This window comes from Cebus imitator, unplaced genomic scaffold (genome assembly GCF_001604975.1).
Source record: "Cebus imitator isolate Cc_AM_T3 unplaced genomic scaffold, Cebus_imitator-1.0 Scaffold121, whole genome shotgun sequence".
Classification (NCBI taxonomy): Eukaryota; Metazoa; Chordata; class Mammalia; order Primates; family Cebidae; genus Cebus; species Cebus imitator.
In genome coordinates, this window is record NW_016107436.1 from 4,213,268 (window position 1) to 4,237,993 (window position 24,726).

The 24,726-nt window shown below is 49.5% G+C and overlaps 1 long non-coding RNA gene across 4 annotated transcripts in view; it reads left to right on the plus strand.

The window, feature by feature from the left end:
- The window catches only part of LOC108312105, a 127,776-nt gene that overhangs the window by 52,754 nt on the left and 50,296 nt on the right, over positions 1 to 24,726 (plus strand). For 2 of the 4 annotated variants that reach the window (XR_001828480.2, XR_001828481.2), the window contains exon 2: positions 22,499 to 22,622. The exons of the other annotated variants lie outside the window; for them this stretch is intronic. This is a non-coding gene — a long non-coding RNA (uncharacterized LOC108312105). The remainder of the gene's footprint in view (positions 1 to 22,498; positions 22,623 to 24,726) is intronic. 4 annotated transcript variants of the gene reach the window in all.

A 24,726-nucleotide genomic window follows, 5' to 3' on the forward strand; every position in this document is an offset into this window, starting at 1 on the left:
AAAAAAAAAAAAAAAAAGGAAGGAAGAGAAGAAGACAGAGGAGGGGTGAGGAGAAGAGGGGCTGTGGTCACCCCATCAGGGAGCCCTGGCCTGTGAGGTGATGGGCCTGTTGTGGGTACATGCGTGTATACATGTGCATATATGGGCACTCACACAAACCCACACATGTGCACAGGCCTGAAACCAGACCTAGGAGCAGCTCGTGCAGGGGTGACGCTGGGCTGGGACTTCGCCTGCATCCTGGGGGTGGGGGTCTCTTAGAAGGCCTCCAGGAAGGTGAGCTGCAAGGGGTCAGGAAAGGGCCAGGGAAGGATGGAAGCTGGGCTGAGGCTACCCAGTGAGCTCCCCTGGGGATGGAGGGCCTGGGTGGCTGGTGTACCCTGAAGTTATGTCCTGCTGAATCTCTATTCTCCACCTCTGGTTGGTGACTTTCCAAGTCAGTAGGTCTCAGCCCTGGCTGCACATTGGAGTCACCTGGGGGTATTTAAAAATCCCAGTGCCCTGGCCTCACCTCACATCCTGTGATGGTTTTAAAGTAGATCCACAAATCCTTTGAGACTCCTCCCTTCTGAGGATGGACTCTGATTCCCTTCCCCTAGAGTGTGGGCTCCTTCTAAAACAAACACAATGGAAGTGATTGATTTAGGAGGTTAGGGCAGGGAAGGCACGGAGGCTTCTTCTCTGCACTGCTTTGGATCACTTGCTCAGAAGGCAGCCAGCTGTGGGGTCACAAAAATACTCAAGCAGCCCTGTGCAGAGGCCTGTGTGGCCAGGAAGTGAAGCCTTCTGCTGGTGGCATTGCGTCAGCTTGAAGCAAGTGCTCCAGCCTGGACTGACATCTGAACTCCAACCTCAGGAGAGATCCTGAGTCAGGACCACCTGGTTCAGCCGTTCCTGGATTTCTGACCTCAGAAACCACGTGAGCTCATAAATGCCCATCAACCAATAAGTAGATAAAGAAAATGTGAGATATACACACACACACATACATACATACATACATACACCATGGAATACTACTCAGCCATAAAAAGAAAAGAAATAATGGCATTTGTAGTGACCTGGGTGGAATTGGAGACCACTATTCTAAGTGAAGTAACTCAGGAGAGGAAAAACCAAACATTGTATGTTGTCACTTATAAGTGGGAGTTGGCCAGGTGCAGTGGCTCACTCCTGTAATCCCAGCACTTTGGGAGGCCAAGGTGGGCGGATCACAAGATCAAGAGATTGAGACCATCCTGGCCAACATGGTGAAACCCCGTCTCTACTAAAATATACAAAAATTAGCTGGGTGTGGTGGCATGTGCCTGTAGTCCCGTCTACTCAGGAGGCTGAGGCAGGAGAACCACCTGAACCCGAGAGGCTGAGGTTGCAGTGAGCCGAGATTGCGCCACTGCACTCCAGCCTGAGCAATAGCTCGAGACTCTGTCACACACACACACAAATAATAAATGGGAGCTAAGCTATGAGGACACGAAGGCATACGAATGAAACGATGGACTCTGGGGACACGGGGAAAATGTGTGTGGGGGGGTGAGGGATAAAAGACTATACATTGGGTGCAGTGTACACTGCTCAGGTGATGGGTGCCCCCAAATCTCTGAAACCATCACTAAAGAACTTATCCATGGAACCAAACACCACGTGTTCTGCCAAAACTATTGAAATTATTTAAAAAAAAAAAACACATGTGAGCTGATGTTTATTGTTTTAAGGTGCTAAATTTGGGGGGTTATTTGGTATGCAGCAATAGGTAATTGACACATTCATTCCATCATCATCCCAGGGGTTAGGGCTGGACACAGGTGTGTTTTAAAGCTCCCCAGGAGTCCAGTATGCATCCAGGTTGAGAACTGCTGCCCTAATGCCTGTGTGTGCATGAGTGTGTGTGCATGTGTACAGGCCACATGCATGTGTGTTGATGGCGGCACCATGTTACACGCATTTGCCAGGGCACATAAGTACAAGCCCCTTCCACCTTGTGTGTTGCTCTCAGAGTGCTTCTGTCCCAGGTATTTGTGTCAGGATGTGGCTCAGGAAGGCCTGGGGCATGGAAAGAGCCTTGGAGGCTTTGTGGCCAGACCCACATGGGCTGTTCACCACTTCCTCTCTGTGTGCTCTCTCTCTGCTGTAAAGCTCCCACCTGTGACATGAGGACCTGCAGATCATCACTCTTCCCAAGACTTTGAGGAGGCAGTATTCGGGCTGGTACATGCCTCCTGTGCTGGTTTTGGCAACATTTTGGTAGCCCTGTCGCTTTTGTTATAATGGCTCTTGGCGTAAGGCAATTTGACCTGCAGCTGTTCAGACAGGAGAGCAATCAAATGTGTGGTTTCCTTTGCAAGACCCTACCTGAAGGAGGGTCTGCACTGGCTGGAGGGCAATTTTAATCATGGCTGAACTGGGGTTTGAGATTTGAAGCCAATCATCTTGGCCTCTGAAATGCCAGCTGGCTCAGATTGGCAGGATGAGGAGTTGGTTTCTGCACTGGAGAGTGAAGATGTTGATTTTGAAGCAAGAAGCACAGGAACTTACTTCTTTAGCTGAGGCAGGCTGGTGGCTCCAGCTGAGCCTAGACTCCCCCCAGCTGTGTATCCTTGGCTGAACCCCTTATTTTTGCTAGGCCTCAGCTTTCTCATATATAAAGTAGCAAATGACCTACCACTCTTGCACATGACAAACTGTGTTTCCCCGCCACAGCCCCTGGCAGGCTGCTGGGTAGCCTGGGAGGGGGACCCTCCGACCCTCAGACCCAGCCCAATCCCTAAGCCTGTGCCTTCCATTCCATTGGAGCCAACTTCACTCTTAATGACCCCCACCTAGGCCTCCAGGGAAGGTGGGAAGAAGAGGAAGGGTCACCACACATCTGCCTTTGACCTCCCTAGCAGGGAGAAATCAGGGAGGATATAGGGTGGAGGCAGAGCATGATGTGCAGAGATGCTTGGGTTCAGAGTTTCTTGGTGGGTGAAATAAAATGGGAAGAGAATGAGAAGGAGGTGAAGAAGGAGGTGGAGGAGGAGGAGGAAGAGGAGAAGGCAGAGGAAAAGGAGGAGGAGAGCAGCATTGGTTGTGATCCTGCCGTGTGCTCCAGGAGCACTTTGCTCGCCCATTGTGATGTCTAAGTTTCATGACAATAAGGATGATTGGTGCCGTTTTACAGAAGAGGAAACTAAGGCTCAGGAAGGTGAAGGAATTTCCTTGCTCAATGTCACATGGGCTGAAGAATGCAGATGAACCAGGGTGGGATCTCAGGCCCAGCGACTACAAAACCTGGGCATTACTTTGGAGACTCCAGGGCAGGGAGAGTTCCAGGCCTTGGACCAGACACCTGCTCCCAATGGAGCCACTGGGCTCATTTCTTAACACCTTGAGAGGCTGTACTAGGTTAGGGGTGGGTGACGAGAATGGTGGTGAAAGTGCCCAGGACTGCCCCTGAAGTAAAAGGATTTAGGTTAGACTGTGGGAAGCATGTGGGTTCTGAATGCCCAGAGTGGCGGGACGCAGGGGGCTGGTGCTGTCTCCTTTCCTGGGACACTCAGGAGCTGGTCAGGAGCTGAGGCTCCCTTCACATGCAGTTGGCCTGAGCCTGAGAAAGGTGAGGGTCAGTCCTTCAGGGAGGCAGGGGGATTTGCAAGTTGACCTCTGCAGGGACCCACCAGCCTGTGTTTGGATGGACGGACTACCTCTGATTCTGATGGTGCAGTTAGAGATCAAGTTCACAGGCTTCAGATATCAGAGCTTATGGTTCAGCTCTCATCACTTGTGAGCAGAGTGACTTTGGACAAGCCTCTTAACTCCCTGTGCCTCAGTTTCCTTATCTGTAAAATGAAAGTGAGGAAAAAGTTGTTTCATAGGCAGTGAGCATGCTAAATGAGATAAGCTTCATAGCATTTAGCCAAGCGCTGGGCACAGAGACTCACCCAGTAAGCAGTGATCGCTATCGTGAACTGTCTGGGAAGGCCGGAGGGGGCAGCTCGCACCAGAGCCTGGAGTTCCACCTGGGTGGCACTGAGTGGTCTGGCGTTAGTTCTGTTACCGGAAAGTGGTCTTGATCCAGATCCCAAGAGAGGGTTCTTGGATCTCACGCAAGAAAGAATTCAGGAGGAGTCCATAAAGTGAAAGCAAGTTTATTAAGAAAGTAAAGGAATGAAAGAATGGCTACTCCATAGACAGGGCAGCCCTGAGGGCTGCTGGCTGCCCATTTTTATGGTTATTTCTTGATGATATGCTAAACAAGGGTGGATTATTCATGCCTCCCCTTTTAAGACCATTTAGGGTACCTTCCTGACGTTGCCATGGCATTTGTAAACTGTCATGGCGCTGGTGGAAGTATGGCAGTGAGGACGACCAGAGGTTACTCTCGTTGCCATCTTGGTTTTGGTAGGTTTTGACCATCTGTTTTATCAGCAAGGTCTTTATGACCTGTATCTTGTGGTTACCTCCTGTCTCATCCTGTGACTTTGAATGCCTTAACCCTCTGGAAATGCAGCCCAGTAGGTCTCAGCCTCCTTTTATCCAGCTCCTATTCAAGATGGAATTGCTGTGGTTCACACACCTCTGACATTTCTGCCTCACCCATTCTGGGACACCTTGAAAAAAATTCACCAAACCTCTCTAGGCCTCAGTTTCTTTAATTGCTAGATGGGGACTCAAGTCCCTACCCTTCTCTGGGGACCCAGAAATGATCAGTATCTACAAATGTGTTGCAGATGTTCTCAATCTGAGTCTACCCTTCACTATTCAGTTGGGTTCCCTCATAGGGTTCCCCATAATAAACTGAAAAAACACTTATGTATGTATGTATGTTTTTGAGACAGAGTCTCACTCTGTTGCCCAGGCTGGAGTGCAGTGGTGCTGTCATGGCTCACTGCAACCTCTGCCTCCTGGGTTCAAGCAATTCTCCTGTCTCAGTCTCCTGAGCAGCTGGGATTACAGGCGTGCACCACCATCCCCAGCTAATTTTTGTATTTTTAGTAGAGTTGGAGTTTCACCATATTGGTCAGGCTGGTCTCAAACTCCTGATCTCAGGAGATCCATCCACTTTGGCCTCCCAAAGTGCTGGGATTAGAGGATTGAGCCACCATACCTGACCTGAAAAAGCATTTATTGAACTCCTCTCTTGTGCCAGGCACTGTTCCAAGGCCATAGAAGTTATAAGGAACACTTGTTGGGTGCCAGCTCTGTGTTCTAAATGATGCACAACCACCCTGTGCGAGAGATGTGACAATCACTCCCACGTTACAGATGAAGAGGACATAGCTTTGAGCCATGACGTAATTTGCTGAAGGTTACGTGGGATGACAGTCAACCAGCTGTAGTGTGAACGCACCTGCTTCTGCCTCCAAAGCCCTTCCTGTGCCTTCCATGCTGTCACTTGCTGGTGACTCCACAGTGCACTCCTGGGAGCTCAGGTGTATTGTCATTTCTGCAAATGAGGAATCAAGATCCCCAGAGGTTAAATTCCTTTTCCAATGCCCTTCCACTGGCAGGCCACATCCCCTCCAAACTCAGGTAACTGACCCCAGAACCACCGCTCCCTCCTGCCTCAGTGACTCTCTCCCACCATGGGATACAGATGCCTATGGGTTCTAGTCTTTGTTTTCCTGTTTCCTTTGTGATCCTCTGCATCCCCTGAATGAGCTCCTGATCGTCAGGGACTCTGCCACCTGGGGAGCTTTGTAAGGTGTACTCACTCTGGGAGGGCCCTTGCTTGGGCCCATAGTCTTGGGGACTGAGGTCTGTGCAATGACAATAGAGGATTATTAAATAAGGGGTCACAATCCTCACAGCACATTGTCCAACCCTGGCCTTTTCCTCTGACAAGTAAACTCTCATTGAACCCATTTCACAGGTGAAACAGCAGATTCCTGAGTTGGACCCTTTCCCTTTCATCAAGGGGCTGGAGCAGCTGAGACCAAGACCCTGACATGGCCCCCTGGGCCTGGCTGGCTCTGTCTCTGGCAGAATAAGAGGTGAGATCAGGGACAGAGAAACAGCGAGCAGGAAGCAGAGCTCAAAGGCAGAGCCAGCCTCAGGGTCAAGGAGCCTCAGTGTGTTTGTGGGGTCTGACGCAGGGAACAGAGAGATAGATTGATGCTTCTGGTCCCCATCCCTTGGCTGCCAGAGCCAGGCTGGGGATTACCCTGAAGTGCTGGACCCGAGTGTATATCCCGCTGTGAGCCTGAACTGGCCGCTGATCAGCTTTCTGCCCCACATTGCTACCTTCCCAGTAGGACGGTCACTGGGCCCAGGGTGATAGAACAGCTGAGGGACAATGTGGGGACCTGGCAGCAGAAAGGGGAGTGGCAGGAGGTCATTCCCTTGAAATCTCAGGGCTTTCTGCACTGCCAGTTGGTGGAATGGTGTTAGAATCCCTCTGGCCTTGTACAACAAAGTGCTTATTTTCCCCAGAGGGGAAGTGGGTGGTGGAGGGAAGGACTAGAGGGGAAGAGGCAGAAGGACAGGAAACTCACTGGAGAAGACAGAGCAGGGCGTGGAGGAAGGAGCCCAGGGAGACAGGCTGAGCCTGAAGTTGCAGATCCTGATGGGTCTACTCTGGAGTGGCAGCCAGTCTCAAGGGCCTCTGTTTCCATGGGGAAAGAATTTGGACTCTGCTGCATAGGGAGCAGGCCCAGCTTCCTCCATGTCCCCTTTGGGGATGGAGTGGGGGCAGTTAGAACTTCCCCAGGTCAGGGGCCCTCCTCTTCTCCTACCCCACATCCAGGGACTCTCATGCCTCATCTCAGCCCCTCTACCCTCTGACTCCTGACCTGGGAGAAGCTGCTGGTTCCTGGAACATGATTCCCAGGTCAGTGAACTGCCAGTTTCAGCCTTAGAAGGAATCACGGCTCTGTCTCACAGATGGGGAAACCAAGGAGCTGGCAGGGGCTTTGGCTCAGATTTGTGTAGATGAGGCTGGGCTCCTCTCCTCTGCCATAGCTGCCATAGTGCCATAGCCCCGGCCCGCTGATGCCAAGTCCTGGCTGCTTTTTGGTTTTCTGATTAATTCTTGGAGGAAGGGAGACAGACCCAGGCCCTCTTTTTACTCCCAGAACCAGATAGATGACTCTCGGGGGAGAAGTGAGCCTTAGAGGCAACGAGGGAGTGGGGGAAGGGCAGGAAGCTTCTATCAGGAGCCTCCTGGGGGTGCATATTTTATATCTGCTGTTCTTTTGACTCATTACCATCTGTGGGGCAGAAATTATGACTCTGATTTTACACTAGAGGAAAGCCAGACTCAGAAAGGTTAATTAAATTGTTTAGGGTCACTCAGCTGGTGAGTGGAGGAAACCAGGATTCGAATCCAGGTCTGGCCCCAAAGTCTGGGCTCTTTCCAAACTGCTGTGTACATGGGGTGGAAGAGAGCGGCTGTCATGCTCTGCTCCCTCAACCCCTCAAAATAGGCTGGACAGAGGAGCATGGGCAGCCGGTGGGGGGATTGTGGGGCTCAGTGGGGCAGGATGGGAAGACACTGCTTGTCCTCAGACCTGGTGAATCTGGGCTGGAATCTTGGCTTTGCCACTCCGTATTTGCCACTCTGAATCTGCATGATATGGGGCAAGTCCCTTCTCTTCTCTTCGCATAATAAAGCCGGGCGCGGTGGCTCACATCTGTAATCCCAGCACTTTGGGAGGGTAAGGCAGACAGATCACGAGGTCAGGAGATTGAGACCATCCTGGCAAACATGGTGAAACCCTGTCTACTAAAAATACAAAAAAAAAAAAAAAATTAGCTGGGCACGGTGGTATGTGCCTGTAGTCCCAGCTACTTGGGAGGCTGAGGCGGGAGAATCACTTGAACCCTGGAGGTGGAGGCTGCAGTAAGCCGAAATTGCATTACTGCACTCCAGCCTGGGTGACAAAATGAGACTCTGTCTCAAAAAATAAAATAAAAATAAAAAAGCAAGTGGCTTTGGGGTGTCTCCCTGACGTTTGATAAGTGAATGAAAGAAAAACAAATGAAGGTGTCAGGGGGAAGCCCACTTATTCTAACTAGAGTCAAAGGCTGGAGTGCCAGCGGTGCCTCCGGACAGTTCCTGAGGAGACGAGACCCTGAATCTCTGATTCTCTCAGCCCACTTAAATGAAGCCCCAGTCTTCCCCAGACACCATATGGAGGCCAAGAAACCCACTGATAGATGGCAGGTGGGGGTGCATATCCCGGTGGCCCCAATTGGCTTCCTGTCACACCAGGGCATCCCCTCCCCTATGAAGTCACCCTGAGATCTCTCTATCCCAGCTAGGTTAGTTACTGTTAATTAAACCAATTGTTGGACTTAATACCCATCCCATTAACATGTCTCCCAGATCTATTAATTATGACCAGTGGAGGAAGGGCATGGGAGCTCTGGGTGGGGATGCAGTTTGAAAACCAAGGCAGTCTGCCTCACGGAGAAGAGAAGGGGCAAGTTCATTCCTGGATATGAGGGAGATCTGGCTGCAACATTTGTCACCCCGTTGATGGCCAGGGTTGATTTGGGCGATCTGGCTGACTAGGCGGGTGTCCCCTTCCTCCCTCACTGCTCCATGTTTGTCCCTGCTGAAGCTGCACACTTGGTTGAAGAGGACGACCTTCCCTGATAGAGGAGGACCGTTCTTTGGTCAAGGGTATACCAGGAGCTGGACTTGCCTGCTAGAACCTCTGAACAAGCTCTGAAGTTCACTCCTTGTTCCTCCTAGGAGTCTTGGAAACATTCATTACAGCCTCAGAATTCCTGGAGCCTGCTGTGTCTGCATCTTGTGGGGTCTAACTGAGGCCTTTTGGCCGTCATGACTCTAGGGACCCCTTTCCCATTCAGCTTTCTCAGAGCCACTGGGGTAGGGACAGGGGAGATGGAGGTGACTGTCATTGGTACAAGGTAGAGGCCAAGAGCTCATCTGTGGGGTCAGAATGGAGGCTGAGTGGGAATGAGGGTTACAGTTGGAGAGCCAGAGTTACCCCTGCTCCACCCACACATACCTGTCCCAAGGATGTTTCCTCTGTAGCTCTTGGGACCTGGTAGGGCACCCTAAATCCCTCTGTTCTCTGATCAGGCCTTCCTGGAGGGTGGGTGGACTTAGAGGCAGATGCTGGACCCACACAGGGATGCTCAGACCGTTAGAAGGTTCTCGCCTTGTGCCTTCTCTTTCCTCTTTCCCTCCCATCTGGGCCTTCCTGGCTGCCCGCAGTGTCAGGGGCCAGCCAGGGCAGGAAGGGAACTAGGGTGGGGCCCTCAGAGGTGCATAAATCATTATTGGCGAAGACCTCAGCCCTGAGCCGCCGGGTGGAGGCTGCTGCTCATGGTTCAGGCCAGGGCATAAATCATAATTCCCCTACAATAGATCCTTTTGCAGCCGCCATCAGGAAAACTGTGTTGGTTTTATCGATTTTTTGACACGGGGGCCTAGGCAGCGGGCGGCTCCTGAATCATTATGAAATGAAACTGATTAGGAATTCATGGAATACTAAATAAACTTTATGAGCCCGTTGTAAGTTTTTTGATGCATGGGGAGCGGAAAATGAAAACTAATGATATAAAAATTACACAGCGTGCTGAGTATTATTATACCGCTATTGATTTGTTTCAAACTGTACATCAAAATCGAAGAAAGCTGGGGCAGCGCCTGCAGCGAGGCTGGGGATATTTGGGCTCACCAGGGCTGGAGGGCTTTTTTTTTTTTACCCTTTTCTATTTTTGTTTATTTTCTTTCTCTTTCCTCCAGCCTCCTGCTCTGTAATCTGACACCCTTTTCTGCACCTCTTCCACGGAAGGCCCCAGGGTGCTACCTCTTCCTCCACTCACAGGGTATTCCCTTCTCAGCTGGAACCTGGACCCTGGCTTAGCTTGAATTCCTTGGCCTCCACTGGTTTCTCGCTGGAGCTGCATTTTCAACCTGTGAATCTCTTTTCCCTTCCACCTCCCCACTGTTTCTCTGGGGAAGGACAGTGTGCTTCAGGGAAATAAGGTAGAGATTTGTTTCTTGTGTAGCACCTTGCTGTGTGACCTTTGTTTGGCATGTTGCTGTGCCCCTGTGGGCATTGTTCTGGATAGCAAAAATACTGGACTCACTAGATCATGGCTTCGTAAAGCATGGTCTGTGGACAGGCCACTATTGTCTTCAGAGCTTGTCAAAAATACCAATTCCTGGGCCTTCTCCTTAGATAAACTGACTTCAAATCTCAGAAGGGGGAATCTGGGGTCGGGTGCGGTGGCTCACGCCTGTAATCCCAGCACTTTGGGAAACTGAGGTGGGCGGATTACCTGAGGTCAGGAGTTCAAGATCAGCCTGGCCAACAGATAAAACCCCATCTCTATTAAAAATACAAAAATTAGCCAGGCATGGTGGCTCACATCTGTAGTCTGAGCTACTGGGGAGGCTGAGACAGTAGAATTGCTTGAACCCAGGAGGCAGAGGTTTCAGAGTTGAGATTGTGCCACTGCACTCCAGCCTGGGTGACAGGGTGACAGAGTGAGACTCCATCTCAAGAAAAAGGAAGGGGGAATCTGGGACCTGCTTTTTATAAGTTCCCATGTGACTCCCATGTATGGGACTCCCATGTACTGTAATTGCTGATCTGAAGAGACACATCTGAGCCACTTATCCCACTGGGTTGTCAGAGGTGGCCTTAAAGCTGTGAATATTGCCTTCTGTATTAGTCAGCTTTTGCTAGTTTACGGTGTAGTAACGAACAATCCCAAAATCTCAATGGCTGATAGCAACAGAAGTTAGTTTTTTTGTTCATCATATATATCTGCTGCAGGTTATTTGTGTCTGTGTTCCATGCGTCTTCATTCTGGGGTTCAGGCTGAAAAAGCAGCCCTAATCTGAGCCGTTTTCTGGTGGCAGAGGGAAAGAGCAAGAAAGATGGTGGAAACATGAGGCTCCAAAGGCTTTAGCTTGGGCATGGCCTGTGTCCCTCCTGTTCCTATTCCATTTGCTGAAAGGAGTCTTATCACCAAGTCCAACATCAGTGGGATGAGAAGTACAATTTTCCCACAAGGATGGGTGCCAGGGAGAGGCCCCGTAGGGACGGGTTGGGAGAGAAGGCAGTGGATTTTGTAACACATCATACCACACCCTCTGGGCTTAGTCTTGGGTCCAAGCTGCCCTAGGATTTGGGGTTTGGGGTCTTGTACTAACACTTTACACATTCCTGGGCCTCCATGGCAACTGTTCACTGGCCCCTTCCTCTACTCCCTCTGAGACCCTGGCTATCCTGCTGGGGTCTTCAGTGGGCAAGGCTTCAGCCTTCTGGCTCGAAGCGTCTCTGTTTCCTGCATTTCTGCCTCTGTGCTGAGGAGGCCTGGAAACACTCACCCTGGCTCCTCAATGGAACTGTGGTGACAATTAGAATTCTTTCGTCAAACTGTTCTTTATCCTCTAACTTCAGTGAGTACATTTAGATTTTGTGTATTGGATTTTCTTAAAGTAGAATGTATTTGGTAGCTTTCTTTTTAGCACAAGTTTTACTTTTTCACAAAAGATGATTCATACCAGTTATCTCTTTTTATTGGGTTCAACTTCACATCAGCCTAAGTCCCAGAGAGGTTGAAGTCTTGCCCTGGACACACAGCATGGCCTTCCCAGAGCCATGTTGCTGCCGAGATCTGGACATGCCAGGGCTCCTCCTCAGAAGCCCACTTATACTTGAAGTCCAGGGACCACTTGTGGGGGGACCCACTGCTCTAACTTGGGTCTGGGAGATGTCAGGGACATCAGCGGCAAAAGCCTGACACAAGGGGATTTCAGTATCTCTCTGAGAACACAGAAACACACTCACGTTGACGCTCACATCCGCTGCATACACATCTTTTCAGAACCAGACAAAGTGGATAACACAGTGATCCGGAAGGGACACAGATTGAAAGCCTTAATGTTTGAGTTTAAATTTCAGTCCTGCCCCTAACTGGCTGTGTGGTCTTGCATAAGTTACATCTTTTATCTAGGGCTCCGTTTGCTTCCACTGTCAAAGATGAATTTAAACTCAACCTGTCTGGGATTGGAGTGGGCAGGGGTGAACACACTGGCACAATTCCCACCAGATGTTGAGGCCTATACAGCTCTAGCTCTTTTCAGTTTGGAGAAAGATGCTGATGGAAACCCAAGCTCAAACTGGCTTAAGCCAAAAGGAGAAGTTATTGGAGAGGCCAAGGGAGTCTTCAGTTGCAGTGTGATTTGTAAGTTCAGACAACGTTATCAGAGATCTATCGTCATCTCTTAGCTTTTCTTCCTCTAGACTGACTGCTTTCTTGGGCATGATCTTTCCTCATGGTGACAAGACGGCTGCCAGTAGCAGTATGCCCATATCCTAGTGGTTCAACAACCTGGAGAAAGGGGGCGTCTCCTTCCCAACAGTGAATTCCCAATACTGAATTTCACTGGCCCCACTTAGGTCACATGTCCATCCATGAACCAATCATGATAGCCAGGGGCAGAGGGTAGATTTCAGGCCCATGGCCATCCCTGGCTAGGAAGTGGGCTCTGCTTCTGCAGAACCACATGGATGAGAGTAGGGATACAGCTTCCAGAGGAAATTTGAGATCGAGTTTCAAAAGAGAGTGATTCTGGGCAGATAATAGCCATATTTGTCTCTGGAAGACCCTGAGATTAGGGGCAGGGGCAGTGGGCAGGGTGAGGGCAGAGTAGACGAGGCTCTTTTGGCTCTAAGTCACATCTGGAACATTGGAGACAGCTGAGATAAAGCCCAAAGCTGGGGGTGAGGGGCCCTTCACATGTCAGGGGAGCTTGGAAACAGCTGTGTAGCCTCGAGTCTGCCCCAGGCCAAGGGAAAGAGTGTCTGCTCTACTGTCGGCATACCGTTTCTACAAAAGCCTGGCTGGTGAAGTTTTAGCCAGGTGAGCCATGAGCAAAGCTGGTGTCTGAAGGGTTCACAGCCAGCTCCACCCTTTCCCAGCTGTGTGATCCTGAGCCAGCTCCACACTGTTTCTGAGTGGAGTTTCTGAGGGTCGAGTGAGAAAATGTAAATGCTGGCTCAATCCTGGCTTCCAGAGAGTGCTCAGGCAAGACTCACTTGCCCTTGGGCTAGAACCTACCCTGACATGCAGAGCTTATCCCCTGAGCCAATATGTCGGCTTGTGTCTTCCCCTCTGGTCTTTGGTTAAGGGCAGGTCCACGTCATATTTGCAGTTGTTCCCAGCCCTGGCACTGTGCCTGGTGTGTGGTTGTGTAATCCACGAATGGTTGTAGAATGGAGTGAGAGGGAGAGGGTGATGGGGTCCACCACACAGCGTGGCTGCCCACGTGGGACTTGAACACAGCTGGGCCTTCAGCCTCTGCCCTACCCCCGCGCCCACCTGATAGCCATGCAGTACATACATGGCCAGTTCCCAATGTGTGGGTGAACAGTGCAGGTTTCACTGAAGTTTTTGAGGGAAGTCAGGGGAGCTGATGGCATCACACAGCACACTCCAGCCTAATGATGGCACCCCTGGGTTTCTCCGTTCTCGCCTTTGCCTTGTCATCTCTCTTCCAGGCAGTGCTCTTCCCCTTCTCTCCAGCCCCAGTTTCTTTAACAAAGCAAAACCCTCATTTTGCATCCCTAATGAAGAAAACAAAGCTGGATAGGACACAGACTACCTGGCTTGTGCTTCACCAGGGTCTCATTCAACCTCCTTCATCCCCATCTTTTCATTATGGCCAGCATTTTATCCCCACTCGGGCCTCTGTTCCCTGCACACACAACAGCTCCCTCAAGCTGCCCTCCATGGGTGCCCTGAGGCTCTGAGAGGAGACAGGACTTGCCCCATGCCATCCTGGGCCGGGCTCCTCCCTGCTGTGACCCCAGAGGGCCTAGGTTAGGTCCCCTCCCCAAGCCCATTTGGCCCTGTGGTTGGGCATGGGGCCGGATGGCACCTGGCTGGCTGATTCTCCTCATAGAGTTTGGGGTGCTACACACACTGAATTCAGATATGGCTCTGAGCAGGCCGTTCATTCATTCCTGACTGTATCGACTACAGAATTGAGTGCTACAAGCAAGGAGTTTAGCTCTTATTCTCCTACTGATTTGATTTAATGTTTGGTTTATTCCTGTCCCTCCTCCCCTTCTCTCCTCATCAGTTTGACATTTGCATAGTGTTTCCCTGCAGTTTTGTCGAACACACATGGGGTTGTGCTGGTAACTCCCTGCTTTGGTTTGAATGGTTTTCTTTGGGGGAGTTTTGAACCCACTGAGGCATCTTCTTCCTCCCTCACCCTAGAGTTTGTGTTCTTCCCCCGACCGGGGAGAGGGGCACATAAATAACAAGACTTCCCTGGCTCTTGCCACTCCCCCACAGAGTCTGTGCGATTCCTGTTGCCATGTGGCCTTCAAGTATTACTGAGTGTCCTGGGTGGGTGGGGGCCTCAGGTACCCATGAATAAATCTCCCCCTGCAGCTGGGTAACCTCAGTCTGCCCACCAAGCACCTCTGCCAACAGCTTGGAATCCTGAGGTGCTGGTGCTGCTCAGCCGTGAAACTTAGAGGCACCCTCCGTGGGCTGTCCGGACCTCAGGGCTGGCGGACACCTGGTTGTCTTAGTGTGATGTCCCCCAGAATCGAACCTGAGACAAGAATTCAAGGGAGGTGGTTTATTTGGGAGATGAAAGAAAGTCCAGGAAAGAATGGGAAGTGAGACTGGGAAGGTTACCACTGTGAGTGGTTGAGCTCAATCCTGCCCCAGTTCTCCAGGTTACACAATGCACCTGAACCTCGGAGGTGAGAGAGGATCAAGTTGGGACCCCTCCTCCTATTACACGGCTGCTGAGCCAACAGAAGCAGGGCTTGGTGGGGGCAGGGAGAGCTTCTGCAGAAATCTGCAGATTCCTGAGTCCTGGCTCCTGCACCTGGACCGCTTTCTCCAGCTTGCTCTAGAGCAGAGCTAGAACCAGTGGGACGAGGTTTTAGGGGGCATCTAGAAGCTGGAGAGGAGGCCTGCACATAGGCAAATGCACCAACAGAACTGGCGGGAGATGCTCAAGTGATTAAAGTGATCAAGTGGAGTTGAATCATCACTTGTCCAGGGATGCTGTAGGCAGAAGGCGGGGAGGTAGCCAATATTAAACACCTTCTGTGTAGCAGTCCTGGGTATATGGAACTAGAATACAAGCTCCTTAAGAACTGGGGCTCACATTTTATTTACTCCTTTTTTTTTTTTTTTTTTTTTGAGACAGAGTCTTGGTCTGTTGCCCAAACTGGAGTGCAGTGGCGTGATCTCGGCTCACGGCAACCTCCGCCTTCTGGGTTCAAGTGATTCTCCTGTGTCAGCCTCCCAAGTAACTGGGATTACAGGTGTGCACTGCCATGCCCTGCTAATTTTTGTATTTTTGTAGAAACGGGGTTTCACCACGTTGGCCAGGCTGGTCTTGAACTCCTGACTTCAAGTAATCCAACTGCCTCAGCTTCCCAAAGTGCTGGGATTACAGGCATGAGCCACTGTGCCTGGCCTGTTTACCTTTGGATTCTCAGTGCCTAGTGCTGCTTGGCTTCTGGTTGTAAAACCTAAAATAATAGGAAAAGCAATGACCATTGACAGCCACCTATTGTATTTGTTGTAATGAATCTTGACAACAATAATTCATGGCAGGTACTATTATCTCCACTTTATAGATGAGAAAACTGAGGCTCGGTGGGCTTGAATGACTTGCTCCCGGTCATACACTTCCTAAGCAGGAAAGCCCAGGTTAGGACTCAGGTCCATCTGCCTTCCCGGGTCACTGATTTTTCTCCTCCCTGTGGCATGTCACTGCATCAGGTGGGTGGTGGCACTATGGATGTCCCTGGAAGCCCCTCTTACTTCTGAGGTTCTGTCTTGTTAGCTGCATCTCCCTCCACCCCTGGCCAACCACAAAGAAAAGGAAAAGTCCTTTCCTCCTCCTCAGGTGGCTCGTGGCAGATTACTTAGCGCTTGACACGGCGTGTCTCTGTGTCACTGTTCCCAGGCGGAATTAAATCAGGGCAGGAAAATATTAATTTGGAGTTGGGGATGGAGGCCGCTCCTTTCCAATTACTCTCCACCCTGTCAGGCTTATCCTGGCGCAAACAAGGAAGGAGGCTGGATTAATTGCTTTGGACTCTGCCCCACTCTGGTCCCAATTACTGGGCCGGCTTGGCTCCCAGCATTATGAAGCACACTGCTGTGCAGGAAATTGTGTGAAATTTTAACGGATTTTCAGATGCAATAATGGAGCACAGGATTCAAGGCCAGCATTCGTGGGGCAGCCGAGCCCTCCATGCCTCAGCTGAGGTTAAGCTGTTTGGGGTTTCTTTGTGTATTAAAGGATCATCTGGTTAACCCCAAAGCCCAGGGCCATCAGAACAGTTCAGACTCTGACCCCATAGAGGCAAGGTGGGCTCCTGGAGTGCAAGGAAACCCACTGCCTTCATGATAATAATAATAACACCATTTTCTGAGCCTCCACAACATGCCAGATACTTACCCCAAACATCTTTAAGCCTCAGCCTTTGAAGTTCTTCTTATTTGTATCCCCCTATCTTATAAAAGAGGAAAAAGGGACTCAAAGAGGTTAAGTGATTTGCATAAGGTTATCTGGTTACACAGCGGTGAAGCCAAAATTGGAGACCAGGTCTGTCTCCAAAGTGACCCTATTTTCTGTACCACTGCCTCCTCCCTCATCTTCTATTTCTTCTTAAGGATACATTATTATAAATGTGCCTTCCCTGCCACACCAGTTTTCTAGAGTAGAGTCCTTTCTTGTTCCATCTCTGCATCTTCAGCCACTGTCAGAGCACCTGGCACCAACAGGGGCCCAGGAGAGGTTAGTTGAACTACACTCAACCTGACCTGGCCCCTGGACCCCAGGATTTATAAGTGGAATGAGGGGGTGGGCTGCTACAGCCCATAGATATCTCTGGGTCCTTGAGATGAACCCCATTTGAGCCATTTGGAACCCACAGAGAGGATAGGGAGGGTATCACATCCCCAGCCTAACTGTGTAACAGGGGCCTTCCTGATGCTCCCCATATATCGTCTCTGTCAGTCTTCACTATGACCCTAAGAGATGGCCAATTATTTGGAAGTAGCGTCTAAGAGGGAAAATCTCTCCTATTATCTAAGGCAAGAGGTGGCTGGGGGCTTGGTGGGCAGTGGGGTCTTTGATCTCTGCGTGGCTAGCTCTGAAGGCTATGGCATTTTAAAAATGCACTGATGGAATTCCACAAAATCTTCCCAGCAGAGACAGGTGGCTGGAGACGAGGTAATAGCCGTGGAATATGGAGTGGAGTGGCCAATGATCATGGAATATAAGAACCCCGACTTGGGGGCTAGGTGTGAGGGGGACAAATTAGGCTTCTAGGAATGTATCTGGGGAGAGTGGCTGGATTTGCATTCTGACTTCACTTTAACAATTGGAAGAAAATTCCTTGGAGGAATTCCTCTGGGGGAATCACAGTATGGCTCCTTGGCCCCCACCTTGAGGCATGACACGGGGGTCTAGTATGGCTGCAGAGGAACAGGAGGATGGGGATAGAGCTGGCAAGATGGGGGACTGACTTGAAGGAGGGAGCAGTGATAGGGAGCTTCGGGAAGTAAGCGCTATGTAGTTCATGAATTTCAGACTCTGGTGGGGTTACCACATGGAAAGAGAACCAGGTGTTCATGGTGGGTCCAAAGACAAGGACACTGGAGGCGATGAGGGCGGAGGAATGCGGCTGAGGCACACGGTGACCATCATGAGCTGTCCAGTTCCTACCCTCTCCTTTTAGCAAAAGGAGAATTAATTATGTGTAGGGGATGCCCCCTTAATGGCCATCATTTAGTTTAAGAAACAGATCCCTCCGCACAGCACACCCCTCCTCGGTCAGCAGCACCACCATTGGCAGCTGCGTTGATTAATGGCCTCCTGGATACAGGAGAGCAGTCGTTCTCAAACGAGCATGCCTGAGAAACACCTTAAGGGTTCCTTTACACATGGATTGCAAGGCGCCATTCTTGGGTGGTGTCGGATGATTTGCATTTCTGACAGGTTCCCAGGTGATCTTGATGCTATTGGTTCTGGGAACACACTTTGGAAATCACTGTAGTAGAGACAGGATTTCCTGTAGTCCTCTAATCCACAGAACTTGGGAACTCTGCCCTTCACTGCCCCCTCGCCCAAGGGTCCTCTAATCCAATGGGGGTAGGCATAGCCATCTCTGCCACTTTACTACCCCCAAGTGCACCCATCTCTCCAATGGCGTGTAAGACATGTGCATTCTCTAAGCATCACAGTGACCCAACCCCTGGGCATTTCTATTCCAGAGAGGGATGGATGAGTGCCAAGGGCCTAATTCCTTGACCCCTCTGCTTAGATGCAGTCCCTCCTGAGCTAGATCCTGGGGGGACCCACTTGCTGCATCCCCAGCCCCAAGCCGGAGGGGTCCCAGGGAGGCTGGTCCCCTATTCTGCAGGGCCTCTGCTCCTACCTACCAGGTGAGAGAGGTCAGACAGCTAGCATCTCTGGCAGCCCAGCAGTGGCAGGAGGGGGCCCACAATTACAGACCTAATTGTGTGACCACAGGCAGGTCCCGCCCCCCATTGATTTGGAGCTGGAACTGCGGGCTTTGCCAGGGCTACCATCCAGAGAGCCTGTTTGCACCTGTGTCAAGGCAAATTCAGGAAACCTAATTAGCTAGTTTGGTGTTTTATAATTAGGTCCTTTAAAAGAATTCATAGGTGGTGATAATAAGCCCATTTACAAATCTATTAAGCTTTGGGGGAAGTTGAATAGAAACCTTGTAACTATGTGCAAACTTGCTTTCTCTTTCCCCTTAGTGTCTCTTTTCTCCACTTTTCTCTCTTCTCCCGAGTCCTTCCTCCTGTTCTCTTTCCCCCTCTGAATCGTCGGAGTTACTGGCTCCTCCATCCATGCTAAATCCAATCCTCTTTTATTGCTTAGGAAGTCTTGCACACGTACTGAAGCATTTAATCCTCCCCACAACCCTCAGGTGAGTACTGTCATGATACCCATTTTATAGATGAGGAAACTGGAGTGCAAAGAGGTCGAGTCACCCATCTGAAGCTGCATGTCCTTAAGTCACTGAACCAGAAATGGAACCTGGTCAGTCTGGCCTTACCTCCTCTGCAGTACTCACTTTGCTCAGCCTACATTGCCCTGCTCACCCACAGCCCAGTGCTCCTGGCTCCAATGCACCTACCAAGCTGGCTGAGTTGGCATTTTACACATCAAATTCCTGTTTTCTCAGAGACCTTGTGCTGGGGCTTCAGCGCTAACTTCAGATGGGTCTGTAATGGACAATGGCTTCTAATACAATTTGCTTCTCTAGCAACTCTTCCCACCTGGATTTCTGACAAGGTAGTATGGTAGAAAAGCAGGCTGGATGCTCCTGTCCCTCCGTCCCTCCATTCCTCCTTCCTCTCTCCCCTCCCGCCTCCCTCCTTCTCTGATCTGGGGCTGAGAAGCTGGAGATGAAGTCAGTCAGTTTCTAGCTGAAGGGCTCAAGGGATCCCCAGATACTTCCAGATCTATATTAGAGACCCTAGCCCTCTCTTATCACCCCGTTTATTTCCTTCTAAGCACTTAGAACATGACATTCTCTCAAAGATGTGTTCACTTGTTCATTCACTTGTTTATTACCTATCTCTCCCCATGAGAATGCAAGCGCCGTCAGGGCAAGGACTTTATTTGTATATATCTGATTCCCTGGAGCCTGCATTGGTTCCTAGCACAGAATAGAACTCAAAAAATAGTGTTGAATAAGCAAATGTGTTGAACCTGATACTCAGTTTCCTTATCTATTAAATGGGATAATAATGTCTGCTCAGCAGGGTCGTAAAGAGCTTGGCACACAGCAGGTGACCCACAAATGGTGTTGCCCTCACTCCACTCCCCAAATCAAGCACTGAAATGCCCAGAGAAGCTCTCCTACTTTAAAAAAAGCCCTTGGATGAATTCTCTTTTTTAGAGTGCAAAGAATTTTTCTTTTTTTGTTGTTGTTTATTTAAAAAATATATAATTGCGAGAATATTAAATGAGATGAAGTCTCTCTATGTTGCCCAGGCTGATCTTGAACTTCTTGGTTCAAGCAATTTGCCTGCCTCATCCTCTCAAAGTGCTGGGATTACAGGTGTGAGCCATGGGGTCTGCTCGATTTTTTCTGTAAAGCAAATGAACTCTCTTAGATTTATCTGTTTTGGAAATTGGATGCTTTGGTTTATATTGGTCTTCCCTAAAGTGGGCTGAGTGCATATAACTATAGACATGTATATATTAGTGTCTTGTTACAATAGTTCATGATTATGCAGATTCTGAGAGCTTAAGTAAAAACTGTGCCTCCTTGAAGCATAACAATGACTGCAGAAACATGAAAGTCAGACATAGGGCTGCTGCTCTTTAGCACTGTTGGTAGAGAGCTTGCACTCTGACAGAGCTGTGTTTGGAGCTAGGATACCCTCCACTTGCTAGTTGCAATGACCAGTTGCATGACTAGTTGCATGACTGAATCTCTCCAAGGCTGAATTTTTCATTCTGTAAAATGGGGGACAGTGGGGTGGTAGTCATAATATTTGTACCTATCTTACGGCATAACAACCCTATTAAATAAGGACATGAGATTATTCGTTCAATAAAAGCTTATTGAACACCTACTATGTGCCAAGCACTGTTCTGAACTCCAGTAATTCAGAAGTGAGTAAGGTATTTGATGCTGCATGAGGCTTACATTCTTTTTCTTTTTCTTTTTCTTTTTTTTGGGATGGAGTTTCACTCTTATTGTCCAGGCTGGAGTGCAGTGGCACAATCTTGGCTCACTGCAACCTCTGCCTCCTGGATTCAAGCAATTCTCTTACCTCAGCCTCCCAAGTAGCTGGGATTACAAGTGCCCGCCACCATGCCTGGCTAATTTTTTGTATTTTTAGTAGAAATGGGATTTCGCCATGTTGGCCAGACTGGTCTCAAACTCCTGAGCTCAGGTGGTCCACCCGCCTCAGCCTTCCAAAGTGCTGGGATTGCAGCTGTGAGCCCCACGTTCAGCCTGGGGCTTACATTCTAGTGGGAAATAACGCATGTAAAGCCCTCAGAACTGTGCTCAATGAATGCTGGCTAGAAGGGTGACTGTGGCTGTACAGTGACATATAGGTCCCTGCCTCCATAGCCTCTTCAGTGGGCGAAGACGTACACGTGGCTGGACACATCTCCATGAAATTGATCTATGGCGAGAGTTACACCTGCTCCACTCTTTCATGAGGCTGGAATTCTTTGCACGTGTGTGTGCGTGCGTGTATGTTTTGGAAATGGGTGGGTGTGGGTCAATGTCTGGCATTTTCAACCTGACATTCAGTGGTCAGGTGTCAACCTCATCTTTCCTTGTACAACGTATTGCCTTCTGTTATGCCTTTGCCTTCCACACTCTGCTTTTGCTCACCCTGTTCCCTCCTGTCAGACTGCTTTCTTCCTGTCTCTGCAAACTCTACCTGTCTTTCAAGGTCTTCCTTCATGAAGCTGTCCCTGAACCTCTCCACTGGGAGAAATCCCTCCCTTCATTTTGCATCTTCCTCCTCTCTCACGCTCGTGTCCCTTCCTCCCCATGTCCTTTGATATGTTTCTTCTAAGGACCCCTTCCTTAGGAGAGATTCTCATGCCAGAGACTGGAGACCACTCTGACTATGCAGCAGCTCTCTGGAGTTCTAGAAGAGGACCAAGTTGTAATTCACCTTCTAAGAGCTACCACTGCACTCAAGGGCAACACTGTGTGATTGGGTGATGGGGGACATTTGTTTATTCATTCCCCTGCTGAACCATGGACTCCTTCAGGACTGGATCCTGTTCCGTCCATCTCTGTGTCTTTTGCACCAGATTGCTTTACTTGAAATAGATTCTTAACAAATACTTCTTAAGCAATTAAACGATTGCATGGCTCAGAGGATTTATTTTGAATCATCAGACTTTACTTTTTCTGGGATGAGAGATACGAGGCAGGAACCTGGTCTGGAGCAGCAAGTCTTTTTTGCATTGGCTATTCTACCTGTGTGCTCCCACTTGTACAATGAAACCTTCCTCTCTGTGTACTTTCACATGCATCCATGAGGCCTGGGTGGTTGTCTTGGGTGTGTATTTTGGGGGGGTGGGTACGGTGGCAGCCCAGTGCCCAGTGATGGATGAGGGGGGTGGAGGTGACTTTCCCAGGGGAAGATTAGCGCCTGGCAGCTATGATTTGTCTCGTGCCCTCCTGTCCTTTTGCTGGGCCCAACTGCAGAGTCATTCATTACAGAGGCTGCTGTCACAGACTGGGGGCAGGGGCTGAGCAATGTGTGTATGTGTGGGGGTGGCAGGCAGGACCCCTTCCTTAGGAGAGACTCTCATGCCAGAGACCAGAGACCGCTCTGACTATGCAGCAGAGCCCTGGAGTTCTGAGAGAAGAGGACCAAGTTGTAATTCACCTTCTAAGACATACCCCTGCACTCAGGGGCAACACTGTGTGATGGGGGGAGGGGCATTTGTTTATTCATTCATTCACTTGCAAAACATTTTACTGAGTGCCCACCAGATCTGTTCTCTCCCTTCCAGGAACTCATGATTGCTGAAGGAAGATGGGCATGTACACAGACAGTGTCAGGAGGGAACAGGGCTGGTGAAACAAGCGCCATTCAGCCTGGGGCACCTGAAGGCAAGTGAGAAGCCACAGGGGATGGTGGAAAGAGTATGAACTTGGAGGCTGAAAACTTAGGCTTGGGTCCTGGCTGTATTACTTACTAGCATTGTGGCCTTGGGCCAGTCACTTAAAACCTGCTGAAGCCTCAGTGCCCACATCTATGAAATGGAGCTGTGTTAAATGTGAAAAAGCCATCAATGTGCTTTTTTAAACTGGAAGGTACTGTATAGGTGGGTGGGATCACTGCTTTGTCGATCCTATTGCAGGGATGGGATAGGAGCAGGGCAGCCAGAGAAGATTGTAGAAAAAAATACAACCCCTTCCCCCCAACTGCTGAATATTTATACAGTCCTCTGCAGTTTACAATGCACTTTCACACTCTGTATTTCTTTTTCCTTACAACAACTTTGCAAGCCAGGTCAAGGCAGGCATTATTAAATCCCATATTGTAGGGGAAGAAGAAGCTCAAAGAGGATAAATGACTTGCCCAGGGTTAGTGAGCCCAGTTAGTGGGTGAGCTAAAACTGGAATTTGGTTCTTTCTGATACCCAGGCCTGATGCCCTTTCCCTGCTTCTGCACACTAGAGTTCTTCCTCTGATGATCCCCTCTGCCTCTGCTCTGGTTTGGATGACATTGCCCACACCCTCTGGGGCTTACATCCCGTAATGGATGCAATACCTTCTCCAGTCCACACATCTTCATTGTACCGACTCATGACCACTTTTGGACACAAAAATGTCCAAAAGTAGTCATGAGAGCAGAGAGAGCAGTGTAGGTTTGAGAGTGTTCAATGGAAAGAGGAGATCAAGCTGGGATTTCCCAAGAGCTCTCACCCAAAACTGGCAGGCCAGCTGTTAAATTATTATGGTAAGGGGAGAAGGAAAGGATGAGAGAGGAAGGAAAGAGAAGAAAAGGCAATAAAGAGAAAAAGGGAGAAAGAAAGGAAGAAGGAAAGAAAGAGGAAGGAAGGAAAAGAAATAAGAAATAAAGGAGAAAGAAATGGAAGTTGGGTGAAGAACATGAAGAGGGAGTAAGGAAAAGGGGAAAATAAAAGAGAGTGGGAATAAGACAGAAAGGAATCCAGGAGAAATAAGGAAAGAGAAAAAGGGAAGGAGGGAGGCCAAAGAGGCTGGGGAGGGTGTGGGGGTCGGCGGGGGGAGAGTAAGCTCCACTCTGGCAAGGGGTGGGAGATTGAAGGCTGAATCGCAGCAGGCAGTGGAGGAGAGGAATAAGTCATAAACGCTGCAGGGACAAAGGTCAAATATAGACTGATGGCTCCATTGTTTCCCAGCCGGTGAGGAGGACCCTGTTGGGGGCTGCTGAAATGCTTAACCCTTCCCTGTCCAGCCCTTTGATGGTGAGGCAGGTATGGGGATACAGAGTGAGAAAAAGCCCCTGTGGGTCCAGGGTGAAGATTAGGGCATTAGAGTTGGACCTGGGCGGGGGACAGGGTGGGCACTGGGTCTTGGAAGAAGGAACTCAAAAGTCTTCTCCACTTCAACTCATAGGAGGTAGAATAAAATGAAAACATGCCACCTCTCTTTTTCTAATAGTGGTAGTCCTCTTTTGCATCTCTGTAGAGATTTCCTAGGGAAGAAAGAAGTTCTTGGGAAATGATTGAGTAACACCTATCAACAGCAATAATAAATAGTATTAACAATATAAATAAATGTTTACTAAAGAATAAAACAAAATTCATATTAATATTTATAAAACATTAATACATGCTCTTATCGTGCAGTGCTTATTGGTTTAAAAATAACTTTAACAAACATGTTATTAAATCTAACAATCCTGTGTGATAGGTATTATCAGCACCATTTCATCAGTGAAGAAATTGATGCTCCGACTTGTCCAAATTGTGCCGGTTAGCAGCTTTCTGCATCCTGATCCACAGATCTTTGCACTACCCAGAATTTTCCTTGGGCAGTATCATACTCACCAGAGAGGAAAAACAGAGACTTTCAGGAAGTGTTTGGTTATGACATGACGCTTGCCAGTCGAGAATGCCAGATGTAGTTAGAGAGGGGGTGAAAGGATTATGTCCGTCTATGGGACATGTCTTCAGCACCACGGACAGTTCTCAGACCACCGTTTCCCCATCCCCTCTTCCCCAGACTATGAAGCCTTGCGTGGGTGGTG